Source organism: Tiliqua scincoides, chromosome 2 (genome assembly GCF_035046505.1).
Source record: "Tiliqua scincoides isolate rTilSci1 chromosome 2, rTilSci1.hap2, whole genome shotgun sequence".
NCBI classification, from domain to species: Eukaryota; Metazoa; Chordata; class Lepidosauria; order Squamata; family Scincidae; genus Tiliqua; species Tiliqua scincoides.
In genome coordinates this window covers 265,868,173-265,882,665 of record NC_089822.1, presented here as the reverse complement: position 1 = coordinate 265,882,665, position 14,493 = coordinate 265,868,173, and the positions used below count along the sequence as shown (strand labels likewise).

At 47.6% G+C, this 14,493-nt stretch overlaps 1 protein-coding gene and 1 pseudogene across 1 annotated transcript in view; one reads left to right on the top strand and one right to left on the bottom strand.

Moving 5' to 3' along the window:
- Nucleotides 1-2,019, top strand: part of LOC136640328 (zinc finger protein 208-like) — a 211,533-nt pseudogene extending 209,514 nt beyond the window's left edge.
- LOC136640319 (zinc finger protein 420-like) overlaps nt 1-14,493 on the bottom strand; it is a 152,490-nt gene that overhangs the window by 26,841 nt on the left and 111,156 nt on the right. The gene's annotated exons all lie outside the window — the stretch shown is intronic.

Here is a 14,493-nt window from a genome sequence, read left to right as displayed (position 1 = left end):
GGGAGGAGGTGTGATGGGGGAGAGAGCAGGGAGGGAGGGGGGGAGACTGGTGGTGCTCAGCTCCACCGGATCATGAACCCGTGTGGGACTGCGTGGTCCGACATGGAACTCTCTGATTCTGCGGCAGCTCCACAGCTGCTATAGGACCCCCATTGCAGGGCTACTTCCCTTACCCGGTGGAAGGGAACTAAATTCCTCTTCCCCTGAGGAGCTGGCGGTGCCTGCCTGGTTGTGTGCTGGATACCATAGCAGCCATTTTGGTGCTGCTGCTGCCCTGCATACTGGCAAGCTGTTAATCATTTGTTTTTCCTTCTCTTCATATTTCCATCTTCTTTTTGAGGTTTATTCCTACAGACTGAAACCTGACTGTTTCTTCTTCCCCCCTCGCAGCCAACTCCAGGGAGAAGCATTCGTGTCCACAGTGCGGTCAGTGCTTTACTCGAAAATCATCTCTTACCAGACACCAGAGAATCCACACAGGATTAAAACCCTACAATTGTCTGGTGTGTGGAAGATGCTTTTCTCAGCAGTTGGAACTCATGAGCCATCAGAAAGTCCACATGGAAGAGAAACCGTATAAGTGCCAAGAGTGTGGGAAATGTTTTGTTTACAAATCAAAGCTCCTGGTGCATCGAAGAGCCCACACAGGAGAGAAACCCTACAAATGCAGGGAGTGTGAGAAATGTTTTGCGTACAAGTCCTGCCTCGTGAGTCATCGGCGGCTCCACATAGGAGAGAAGCCCTATGAGTGCTTGGAGTGTGGGAAATGTTTTGCTCAACAATCGGCTTTTGTGATACACCAGAGAATCCACACGGGAGAAAAGCCCTATAAGTGCGCAGAGTGTTGGAAATCTTTCCCTCAACTGTCGGACCTTGTGAATCACCAGAGGGTTCACACAGGAGAGAAACCCTACAACTGTTTGGAGTGTGGGAAGTCATTTGCTCAATGTTCGGCCCTTGTGATACATCACAGAGTTCATATCGGAGAAAAACCCTATATATGCCTGGAGTGCGGGAAAGGCTTTCCTCCGTAGTCAGAACTTGTGAAACACTGGAGAATCCACACGGGAGAGAAACCCTATACGTGCCTGGAGTGTGGGAAAGGATTCTTGCAACAGGCACACCTCAGTGGACACCAGAGAGTCCACTCAGGCCTGAAACCTTATAAGTGTGGGGAGTGTGAGAAAGGTTTTGCTGATAAATCAAACCTTGTGAATCACCAGAGAATTCACACAGGAGAGAAACCCTATAACTGTACGGATTGTGGGAAATGTTTTGGCCAAAAGTCACACCTTGTGAGACACCAGAGAGTCCACACAGGAGAGAAACCCTATAACTGTGCAGAGTGTGGGAAATGCTTCGGCCAAAAATCAAATATTTTGATCCATCAGAAAGTTCATTTGGGATAGAATCTTCTTCATGAAATGTGCCCTTCATCGCTGAAGGTTCATACTCTCTCTCAGAGGGATATTTTCGTACTAAATGCATTGAGCAGGGAGCTCTCTGTTACCTTTGTCTACAGTTGGCTGGGGTGATGCATGACCTGCTATTTTATTTTGGAGTGGCCAGAAAGAAGTTGAGCATCATCCAGGCAGGGGCATCACTAGAGTTTGCTTCACCCTCATTGTATCAGGGCAGGAGGTCTGGTCTAGAGGGTAGAGCCTCCGTCTGCCTGAAGATAACATCCACAAGGTCGCCAGTTCAAGGCCACCAGCACCATGCGACCTTGAAGCAGCTGAGAAGCTGAAGCCGAGCTATTCCATCTGCTCTGAGCGTGGGAGGATGGAGGCCAGAATGTGAAGCCAGATTGGAATGAAACACCTGAATGTAGTGGTTCTTGAAAGAAAGAACCTTCTTTCAAATTGTAAAAATCCCTATTTAATAAGGGATTTAAATAAAGCCTGCCTATGTAAACCACCTTGAATAAAGTCTTGAGTAAAGACCAAGAAAGGCGGTATATAAATACCTGTTGTTGTTGTTGTTGTTGTTGTTGTTATTACCCCCATGATGGACCTTCTCCCGTTTCAAACCATACAGAAGAAATTGCAGTATAATTACAGGGGCATCACTAGGGTTGGTGTCACTCGCATTAACTTTATTTATTTATTTATTTATTTATTTATTTATTTATTTATTTTAATGTCTAACAGTCCAGGTCACCCGTTGGCAACCTTCAGTCTCGAAAGACTCTGGTATCGCGCTCTGAATGGTGGTTCTGGAACAGCGCCTAGTGTGGCTGAAAAGGCCGAGCAGGTCACCCAACCAATCAGTAACCAACCAAAAAGCAGTGGCCAACTTGATGATGCTCACACAACTGAATTAGAGTTCTAATATTAGCTCTGATACGTGGAAATGAGAGTTGACTCATACAACTGCAGTATTTATATACCACCCATTATACACGTGTGCTGTATACATTATATATGTACAATGTGTGAGGGCCCAATCCTATCCAATTTTCCAGCACTGGTGTAGCCGCAATGCAGCCCCAAGATAAGGGAACAAATGTTCCCATACCTTAAGGGGATTTCTGTTACTGCTGCCCCATCACAAGATGCAGTGCATGCCCCACTGGCGTGGCAGCACCGGCACTGGAAAATTGGATATGATTGGGCCCTGAGAGTCTTACAGACTCAAGGTGGTTCACTTAGGTAGGCTGTACAAAATCCATTTTATTCCAAAGGAGTTTTTACAATAATTTTTCTCGTAGAACCCTTCATTTCTAGGTGACCCTGTGCATGGAACAGGTAGCGCTTCCAAACATGCTACCTTTGAGGTTCTGGCTTTAAGCTTCCTATCTAGCAGCCTAAATTTGGCCTCCAGGACCCCCTGGCTACAACAGCCAGGCCTGGAATGCGGCTGTGGCAACTGAGGGAGCTGTAATGAGTGAGCCAGCTGAGAATAGATTTTTCAGCACAAGAGACAAAGCGGGGTGGCTAGAGAAGCCATCAGAAGAGACCAGACCCCTTTCTGGATGAATCACCTCAGGGACTCTGCAATCCAAGGAAGACACTCCCACCTGCTCCCCTGAACTGAACATCAGCAGTGCTACTAATGCCGGAACCCAAAGAAGGGAAATTAAAATTTGCCAAGCCCACAGCCGCAGTGGTGTTTGAAACTTTGCCAAATATGGACATGGGTGTGACAAGGGAAAGTAGCAAACCTGTATCTGCACAGTAACAGGGAAAGTAGCAAACCTGTATCTGCATAGTAACAGGGGCATAACCACGTTTATGTAACCCTGCCCAGAGTGTATATAAGCCAGCTAATGCCATTGTTCAGGGCCACACCCAGAGTTGCTTTGCAAGGTGTTGGTCCTCAGCGCTGCAGTAAACTGTTTAACCTCCTCCGGTCATCCGTTTCATTTTTATACCTACGTCGTCAGGTAACATTTTCTGGTGCCATGACTTGGATGGCACATGGCGTGTTGCCTGCCCCGTGAGACGTTGGTTCTGACGGACCCCCGTAGGCTGCGTGGCTCGACTCGGGCCCATCCACCATTTTGTGGAGAGATCTAGCACTGCCGCCTGCGGTGGTCTTACGTTTGGCGTCTCCAACGGGGCTACGGACGAGGTGATTAAAAGAAGACCTTCAAGGAATTGGTTCGGACTACGTGGATGGTATCGTATAAATAGGGCCTCGAGGCGGTAGATCTGCAAACTTGCCATTTGCAGAAGGACTCCAAGGGGGTTGAGGCTACAGCCCAGTACCTTGTCAGAGTCCTAGGGGGTGGTGTATGAATGAGTGTGAAAGAGTGTGTGAGGTGAGTGTGAGAACCCACATTGTGTGAACTAGTTGGACCCCTTACCAACTAGTCTGTTTTCCCGCCCTTTCAAGTCTCCTTTGTCTGTCGTGTGTCATGGGTGGGGGAGGGTCCAAGGATTGTACCCCACTAGAATGTGTGTGCAGGAATTTTGAGGCAGGATTCCGTAGGGACTATGGGTATGACTCAGATGAAGTCACAATAGGAAAACTCAGGTCCTTCTGTCAGGTAGACTGGCCAGCTCAAAGTTCTACGTGGCCAAGAGAAGGGTCATATGACTTAAGGGAAATAACCAAAGTACATCAAACAGTAACAGAAGTCCCTCACCCCGACCAATATATATATATTGATCAGTGGCAGTTAAATTGTGAGGAGAATCCTAGGTGGCTCCGCCAGTGTAAGAAGCAACCAAAGTAATGGCAGTTGTAAAGGGAGGATCAGAAAAGGGAAAGCTGAAGGCCCCGAAAGAAGAGGTACGGGCCTTGCGAAGGCGGCTAGAAGGGAAAGCCCCGAAAGAAGAGGTACGGGTTTTGCAAAGGCAGCTGGAAAAGAAGGCCCTGAAAGAAGAGGTGCGGGCCTTGCAAATTCAGCCGATTCCTCCAGAAGACGAGATGCCTAGGATGCCTCCACCATATGTACCTAGCCTCTATCCTGCGGTGCCAAAGGCGCCATTTTGCACAGTTCACAAGGAAAAAGGAAAAAAGGGTGCGAAAGGAGGGTGGGCGCCATTTTCTCCACCATCAACCGGTGAAGAAAGCCAGAAGGCGCGGGCGCCATTTTGTCCACCATCCACTGGTGATGAAGGTTCGGAGGCACAGATGCCAAAAGTTCAATTAGCCCCAGAAAAGAACCAAGAGCAAGTAGCACAATTCACTCCTGCTACTCCGGGTCCTACGAGGTATTCACAGAGGCTTAAAGAACGCCAAGTCAAAATGCTTCCAGTTATCAACCCATTTGAAGAGGGAACGGAAGCCAAAATGTTTCCCTTATGAACACAGACAGAGGTAGCGTTCAAGGAAGAGTCCGCAGAAGATGGGCAAGTGGTGGTGCAGCAGGAAAGAAGGACTCTTCTGTCTTACGTGCCCTTCAGCACAGTAGACCTGCATAATTGGAGAATACAAGGAGGGTCCCTGTCAGAAAATCCTGGGCCCCTTATTAACCTCCTAAAGGGAATTGTTCGCACTCATAACCCGACTTTCGGAGACATTCAGGCTTTACAGGACAACTTGTTGACAGACGATGAGAAAGACTGGGTCCGCCATGTTATGGTGAAGCTAGTAAGGGAAGAGAACCCTCAGGCTACTGAAGCTGAGAGACAGGCCCGAGCCCCTGAAGAAGACCCTAATTAGGATCCAAATGCTGATGATGGGAGAAATCGGCTACGAGCCTACCAGAGTTTATTCTTGAGGGGATGTCAGAAGGCAGGCCAGAAGAATGTTGATATGGGAAAGGTGGCAGAAGTCATGCAGGGATCCAAAGAAACAGGAGAAAGTTGGGTACAGTTATTGCCCCAAGTTTTGTTTAAGGTTCGAAACACCCTGCACAGCAAGACTAAAATGACCCCTTTTGAAGGACTGTATGGCAGGGCTTCTCCAATATGGAGGCCTCTCAAGCCGAATGTGAACAGTCCCAGGAACATACAAAATTGGGCATGGGAAATAGAGGGTATTAGGAAATATTTAAGGCAAGAAATCCCGTTAAACATTCTAGATTCATTGCATGAAATTGAACCAGGTGATTGGGTATTAGTAAAAAAGTGGAAAAATGAGCCATTAAAACCTGTATGGGGAGGGCCTTACCAGGTTTTGTTAACCACACCCACTGCAGTTAAATGCTTAGGAGTTAAAGCGTGGATCCACTTCACGAGGATTAAGCAGACCCAAGCGCCCAAGCAGTGGAAAGTGACTCGGTGTGAAGGAACCAAGCTGACATTCGTGGCAGAACCAGAGTCCTAAGCATCCACCTGACCAGGAAACTACAGGTGGCCAGCGCTAGGACGAAGCAAAGGAGGGTAAGCACCTGTGATACCTGGAGACTACACACAGGCAACACTCCGCTTGAAGATGAGTAATTTGATTATTATCTGTATGTGTTGTATTTTAATATGTATGTGTTGTATGTATGTGTTGTAATTGCCTCAGGCGAATGGTAAGTTCAATGGTGGATCAGCAAACTACTGCTATTATGTTGGCACTGTACACTCCTCTCACGCATGTCCATGATGCTGGCAGTTCAGACTCTCTAGAGACAGAGGGCATTCTGGAGTAGAAAGAAAAGTAGGGTTTTTAAATTCTCTAAGGTTAAGAGGCTAGTGCTTGCTAGGAAACCCGAAAGTTTCAAAATTGAGGAAAGCAAGTATTTAAAATTGCTAGCGTGTGCTAGGAGCCTTGCATTAAAAATACGGAAAATTGTAATTTAAGGAGGGAATAATGCCGGAACCCAAAGAAGGGAAATTAAAATTTTCCAAGCCCACAGCCCCTCCTCCTGACACACACACACAGCAATGTGTGGTTCAGCAGTGGTGTTTGAAACTTTGCCAAATATGGACATGGGTGTGACAAGGGAAAGTAGCAAACCTGTATCTGCGCAGTAACAGGGAAAGTAGCAAACCTGTATCTGCATAGTAACAGGGGCGTAACCACGTTTATGTAACCTCGCCCGGAGTGTATATAAGCCAGCTAATGCCATTGTTCAGGGCCACACCCAGAGTTGCTTTGCAAGGTGTTGGTCCTCAGCGCTGCAGTAAACTGTTTAACCTCCTCTGGTCATCCATTTCATTCTTATACCTACGTCGTCAGGTAACACTACAGCAGAGTCTGGACTTTGCGATCGGCTGTAGGAGATTTTGGGCCAGCTGGGAAAGGGTTTCTCCATTTCTCTGAATGTGTGACTGTTGTCAGTCAGGGATTTTCAGTGTGTTTCCTGCAAATCCACTGCATGGCTTGTAAGGATTTTAGCCTGATGCCTTTTGTTTCATTGTCGGGTTCCTTTTTAAATAAAATGTGTTTTGCAATGGACAAAGGCTGCCTGAAAGTGCCTCCACCAAGGATGTTAGAACCCAGAATGCTCTGGAGAGGCAGACCCAAGCCCCAATCCTGCCCCCACCATCCTACATGATGTAGCTGCACTGCCAGAGGCTAAGAGCATACTATGGTTGGGGGGGCATGACATTAGTGAGGCTGGGTGAGTTCAGTAAAATTACTTACTGTAGATACTCGCGTTCGAGTTGAGAAATTTTTACCCCTAAAAGCAGCGTAGATCATTCCCTCGTCCTATCTCTGGGTCACATGGATCAGGGAGGAGAGGGAGCGAGATTTTCCATGAGTCCTAGTGCTTGCCTCTTCTCCTTCTCTCATTTATACAGGGGGAATGAACAAATGCACACCTGCACACATCCTGCCATTACTTAGCACGGCTTCAGTCTCTGGAAAATCTCCTTTAACACACCTCTTTTGTCTTGGCAATGGGAGGGGGGGCAGGAGGGGGAACCAACGTACGGGTAATTAGCAAGATGCCTTTTTGAAAAACCTGAGCTGCAACCGCTGTATGCAGATCTGTATGGATCTGTATGGTGAACCATACAGAACCATACAGATCTGCAACACAGACCATTTGCCACACAAACGCAGTAATCAAGAATAGAGCTATGCTCAAGGTGTGCAGGCAGCCTTTCTGCTTTTGGGGAGCAGGAAAAAGCCAACTCTTGGGAGAGAAGTGTTACCAAAAGAGCTTGGTTTAGTTATTTAGGGGCATTCTGGTAGTACACCTGCTCTGTTGGAACACTGGGCCCTTCAAACAGGATGCAAACCAGCGTGCTGCAGAAATTCCTTTTACTTAAAAAAGAGACTGAGAGAAATCTTCCAATAACTGATCACAGCTCTAGTAAAAGGAACACAAAATAGATATCCAAAAGAATCAGCAGAGGACTATTGTAATGCCCCACCCAGAGTGTGAGTGGTAAGTGCGGTGATGATATATAGCGTATAGTGGTGAGTGCGGTGTGGTGCAAATGTATTTGGTGCATCCGAGGAAATCAGAAAGAGGGAAATGGTAGGGAAGGATTTCAGGGATCGCTGCTCTACCAACCCCAGCTGCTAGCTAAAGATGGGGAGGGAAGGGAACAAGGGGGGGTGAGGGAAGAGAAAGAGGTCAAAACGCAAGACGTAGCTACCTGTCTGGGCGTCTGGTCTGTGAGCAGCAGTTTCTGTGAGCAGTGTGTGTGGACACCTCAGAGAGTGACCCTTTGCTAGTCAACCCTCCTTAGTATTTAAGGATATTGAAAAGTTGCTTACATGTAAGCAGAATGTTGAGGGGATAAATGTGTAACTTGGGGGTGTTTGCTTTTAATGGATCAGTAGGTAACTTGGGTATGAATGAAGGGAATCGACCATGTTACAGGTAAACAGGGCTAGCAGGGTCAGTTAAAATACAGATTAGCCCTCTGGTGCCAGGGGATGTCTGGTAACTCTGTTAATGCAAAATACAGGTATAATCCAATGTTTCGGTGCAAAATACAGAAGTTACTGGAATTGCATTCAGGAAAGCAAATGCAAACTGAAGATACAATGGAAAACTATCTGACAGGATTACTGAGTTTTATTCAACTAGAGCAGGGGTGCCCAAACCCCAGCCCTGGGGCCACTTGCGGCCCTTGAGGCCTCGCGATGCGGCCCTTAGGGAGCCTCCAGTCACCAATGAGCCTCTGGCCCTCCGGAGATTTATTGGAGCCCACACTGGCCCAATGCAACTGCTCTTAGCGTGAGGGTGACTGTTTGGCCTCTCACGTGAGCTGTGGGATGAGGGCTTCCTCCACTGCTTGCTGTTTCACGTCTGTGATGCAGTAGCGGCAGCAAAGGAAAGGCCAGCCTTGCTTTGTGCAAGGCCTTTTATAGGCCTTGAGCTAGTGCAAGACCTTCATTCATTCATATACGTTCATCTTTAATATTTTCATTTATGTAAACTTACGTAAATTTATTCAAGTTTTAAATGTAAATTAATTCTTTTTTCCCCCCGGCCCCCTGACACAGTGTCAGAGAGATGATGTGGCCCTCCTTCCAAAAACTTTGGACACCCCTGAACTAGAGATACAACGCTGGATTATCAATTTCCTTCCAGGATGGGTGATTGTGAGGGGAGAAGATGAGGGACTACAAACAAACAACCAGGAGTCTGAGCTTGACCAAAGTGGAAATGTGACCTGTAGGTCAGTGTTTTCTGGGAGAATAGTTCATTTTGCCTGTTGGCATCCATATATGAAGGTCTGTAAAATGTTTCTGGGTGTCAAGGTAACAAAAAATACAATAAAATGGGGAGGGGGGGGTTTCTCGTAACAGAAGCCAGCTGGGCTCCTTTGGATGAGCTGCCATCTTCTGGCAGGGAAGGTGAGAAACAGTGAGAAAGCAAAGGGGTATGCAATCACATGCCCCGTTCTGCACTAATTGCAGTTTCTGAATGGTTGTATAGGGTAGCCTCACTTAGACCGCATTACAGTAGTCCAGTCTTGAAGTCACTGGACCACTGTCACTGGACCACAGGGATCACTGTGGCCAGGTCCGAATGGCTCAAGAATGGCCTCAATTGGCACACCAGCTGAAGCTGGGTGAACGCTTTGGCTCTGGGTTACCCAGTGTGGTTAAAATGTGCAGTCAAATCCTGTACCCAAAGACACTCCCATTCTACCAGAGCAGTGCTTTTTGTGTTATACCCTAGGTTCAGTGTTCCTCAAACTGTGAGTTGCAAGTCAGTTTCAGGTGGGCCTCATTCATTTCAATATTCTATTTTAATATATTAGACTTGATGCTACCAAGGTATGTGTCTGCATTTGGGGAAACGTTGCAGATCTATACGTTTAATAGGCTACTGTGCACATGCTTTGAACAATGATAGTAAGTGGAACTTACTCCTGGATAACTATGGGTAGGATGGCAGCCTAGGAATGTTAAAACTCTTCCTTTTGATGATGTCACTTCCGGTCATGACATCACTCCAGGTGGGTCCTGACAGATTCTCATTCTAAAAAGTGGGTCCCGGTGCTAAAAGCTTGAGAACCACTGCCCTGGGTATATCTGCAGTATTGCCTCTCTGCCCCGGAAGCTTTCCTGTGGCTGAGCATTAAAATTCCTGCAGTAAGGGCAATTCTACAGTGGAACAGACCTCCAAGGGAGATGGTGGACACTTTCTCACTGGAGATCTTCAAGCAGAGACTCTAAAAGCACCTGTTGGAGATGATCTAGGAGGATGATCTAGGAGACTTGGTGACCTATTAAGCCCCTTTTGCTATGATTCTTTGAGTCCCGGTCTATCAGGCTTGCCAATGAGGGGCCCAGGTCTACCTGCCAGGTGAATCTGGCCTCCTGGTGGCCTGGCCAGGAAATTTCTGTCTCCCCTCCTTTGTGTCACCCCCACTGTGTCACCTGATGCAGTCCACATCCCATAGTGATGTCACTGGTCACCATACAGATCATTGGGGATCCCCGCTGCTTCCTTCTCCCCATTGCGAGAACTATCCCTTTTCCACTATAATGGATAATATTCATGTTGGCATCCTTTAGCCTCGGAAGACTATGGCATCCTTTAGTCTCGGAAGACTATGGTTCTGGAACAGAGTGTCCTCTCCAGTGCGCAAAGCCTGGGTAAGGTAGATATGGAGGATAGGCTGTTACCCATGCAGCAAATCCCCCCTCTCCACATCACTGAAATGGTCCAATGGAAAGGCAGAGGCCAATATGGTTGGTTCCAATGGTGTCAAAGGGGTTGCCAGAACGTGACTGTATTCAGCCATGAACTGCCTCAGGGACTCCGGCTCCGGATTTTGCCTCGAGGTTGACTCCTGAAGCCTTTTCCATAACTGGATGTAGCCACAAGGCAGTGGAGGTTTGGGATCAGAGTTTTCCTTCTCTCAGATGAGCTGCCTTCCCAGGCTAAGGAGTCCCATCTACCCAGTGGCTGTTTAGTCGCCTCTTACGACAAATACAGCCAAACTGAGGGCCTATTTTTGTCCCCAGCCCCCAGGGGAATGGATAATATGGTAATATTATATAATTGGTAATATGTCCACATCTTGGAATTCATTGAACAAGACATTGGCTTAAAGGCAGGTGATTATTGAATAGGTTGAAAGCCTTGTTTCAGAAAAAATTCCACTGATGAAAGGGGGGGGGGGGAGAAAATCCCTTTGCACAGCAACTCCACACTGCAGTTTTTGTGTTGAGAAGATACAGTTTTCTGCGATGGATGTGTTAGTATGAGAAACAGAAGAATCTCCTGCTGCAAACAGCATAATTTCTGCCCATACCAGGGATACGACCCAATTCATCTGAAATGGTCCTCCAGTTCCACAATTGGTACATGAGAAGAGCCCCGCTGGACCCAGCCAGAGGTCCATCTAGTCCAGCTTCCTGGATCTCACACTGGCCCCCAAATTATCAGTTGAGATATACAAAGATTTCCTTTCCAGGGTTCTTGAGAGAACAGATCTTAGTGCTGCAGGATCTCATACTGCTTGTACGTTAACATGGGGGAAAGTCTACAGCCAGGGAAAGGGATCCTGCTTAAAGGCAATGCGGAGAGTGCTGGGCAGCGGTGCACCTGGAAGTGCAGGAGCAGGTCATGCCACCCCTCCTCCTGCCATGTCCACTAAGACCTTGCAACAAAAAAATCCCACTTTCTTCATGACAGTGTCTTCTTTTCCCGCAATATTCCACCTTTGAAATGTATTACAGTGGAGTCTCCTTCTCTGCAGGTTCGGCACCCATGGGTTGGACTCAGCGCAGGTGCTGACCCACACTGGAGAGCCTCTCTTGACCTTCTGGACGCAACCAGAAGAGCCTTCTGGACGCAACCAGAAGAGCCTTCTGGACGCAACCAGAAGGTGTTCTAGAGAGGTGTCACAAGGGTTTGTGTCACATGGTGTGAGAGCTCCTTGTGTCACCTCCAGGATGAATCTCCTCCAGTACCAGACCATACAGAATAAATTAGAATATCATGCGCAGAACCTAAATGCAGTGGTGTCACTAGAGTTGGTGTAACCCCTATTAACTCTGTTTATTTTAATAGAAAACAGTGCAGGTTGCCCAACAAATCAGCAACCCACAAAAAACACTCACACCACTGAACAAGAGGCCTAGTACCAGTTCTGGTATGCATGGCAATGAGAGCTGAGTTGTACTGACATTTGATGGGTTCCCTGCCATGTCACAGTAACACCTGATTGGCTCCTGGAACCATCGGTTTCATCAGAGATGAACATTTTTGGCCCAAATCCCAACCCACTTTCCAGCAGTGGCATCGCTGTGCCAATGGGGCCTGTGCTGCATCCTGCAGGTGGGGGGCAGCCCCGGAGGCCCCCTCAAAGTAAGGGAGTGTTTGTTCCCTGCCCTCAGAGCTGCCCTTATGTTGAAGCTGGAAAGCGGGTTAGGAGTGCGCCCTTTGTTACATAAGGCAGCCGTGTTTTCCTTTCTGGTTAGTTGGCCATAACATTTGATGGACTGCAGACATTTCCATGTGGTTTGTCCCATTGCATTCTACAGAGTCTACCCATCAAACATGATACACAACCTGATGGTATTCAAAAATACCAAGATTTTCACAATGTTGGCCAGTAGTTGTGTCACCCCCTGAGCGTGACGTCCAATGTCACCCGTTGCAGCCCACACTCCCTAGCAATGCCACTGCTCCCGGGACCTCAGAAAGCCTCTGGAGGCATTGGAAAAACATTTATGGTTTTTACGGAACACCGGACGTGCCTTTCTGATGCCTCCAGGAGGCCTTCTAAACCCCAGGGAGGCTGTGCACAGCTTCCCTGCTCTACAGAACACCTCCCAGATGCAACCGGAAGTGGCACCCAATCACGTCCAGGAAGTCTTTCAAGGGCTTTCCATGAACCCCAGTATCCGCGGAAACTGGAATCCGAGGGGGTCCTGGAGCTGAGATAGCGAGAATATCCCGCCAAAGATATCGAGGGCCCTCGGTAGATAGTACTTCATTGAAAGATCTGGTTTACTCCATCCCAAATTCTAAAGGGGGTTGCAATAGTTTAAGCCATTTCTGTCAATGTTGCTTATATGCAACAGAGACCAGATGTGTACACCTGTGGGCCTAGCAGAAATGGAAAGCCTGAAGCAGCAGTCTGTTTTCAAACTGTTTTATTGGGCCTGGACAGAAAGCATCCAACAAAAGAGATCAACAAAGAACAAGCCTGTCCAAACCCTCAGATCAGCTCCAGCCCCTCCCCAAACCGTCAACAACTTAAAACTTTTAACACCAGCAGAACATGAAACTCATCAGAGCTTCCTCTTAGTCACAACAAACTTTCCTCCTATGAACGAAACTGTTGAACGGTGCAGTGTTCTGAATAAATCTGGACTGCGGGGGTTTCACACTCATGTAGTGCAGTCAATAGTGAAGTCCTTTATAACAATCAGAATTAGTAGCTTCTAAGCTTTCTTAAATTGCTCCACCACAGCCCCCCAACCTCCTGCCCATCCCTCCCTGCCCCTCCCCAGCTCCACCAACTTAGCATACAAACCGCCCCTTTCGTCACTTTAGCTGCTCCAGCTCAGCATTGGGAAGCCTCTGGTGTATGTGGGGGGCTTCCAGCATTTGCACCCCTGGAAGTTCAACGGTTTCTCTCTGCTGTGAATTTGTTCGGGAAGTTCGGGCTGATGGCTCCCTGCATCTTTTCCACAATGAATTTTTATGGCTTCTCCCCTGTGTGGGTTCTTCGATGATTAGCCAGGGATGAGCTCTCACTGAAGCTCTTTCCACATTCCAAGCATTTATGTGGCTTCTCCCCTGTGTGGGATCTTTGATGCATAGTCAAGACTGAGCTCTGACTGAAGCTCTTTCCACACTCCAGGCATTTATATGGCTTCTCCCCTGTGTGGGTTCTTTGATGCTTAGCCAGGGATGAGCTCTGACTGAAGCTCTTTCCACACTCCAAGCATTTATACGGTTTCTCCCCTGTATGAGTTCTTCGATGAGCACCAGGTTCATTTCTCCATTTCTTTGCCTGGTTTCCCTCCTGCTTATGCTGATCTGTCTTGATGCACAACGGACTCTCTTGTGTGTGGGTCAGTCTATGGGAAGTAGGAGGAGTGCTTTTGCTGAAACTCTTTCTCCCCTCACAACACCTACTCACCTCCCCATGGAAAGCACACTTCTTTATTCTCTTCCCCCTACCATGTTCCCATTCGACTGGGATATCTTGGAGGTCATGTTCTAGACCAACAACAGATTTAGTCCTCCAGACATGTGCTGGGCTTCCTTCCTCCCTTCCTGATCCATCTTGGTCTCCTAGTTTCAATTTCTTGGCAACAAAGATGTTGTCTTCCAGTGACAGCCCAGGTGGTTCGTCCTTATTGTGGCTGTCTTCTTTGCTGCTTCCTGGAACAGAGAGGAAGGTCAGGTGTGTGCTTGAGCTGAAGCTCTTTCACTACTCACAGCATTCATGTGATTTCTTCCCTGTCTGGATTTTGCTGTGTTCCTTCATGTTGGATTTACACCTAATTGTTTTCCCAGTGAAGGAACACCTATTTCTTCTCTTCCCTTTGTGAAGTTCCTGGTGGATTCGGAGTTCCTGTTGGGGTGAAGGATCCCATTCAGCACCTCCTGGTCCTGTGCATAAGCAAGTTACCTGAAGGCTTCTCTTCTTCCTGGAGGTCCTGGGAAAATGCAGACTCCCCTCCTTCCAGCTGGGAAATGAGGCAGGTTTGGGAAATTCCTCTAGGAAG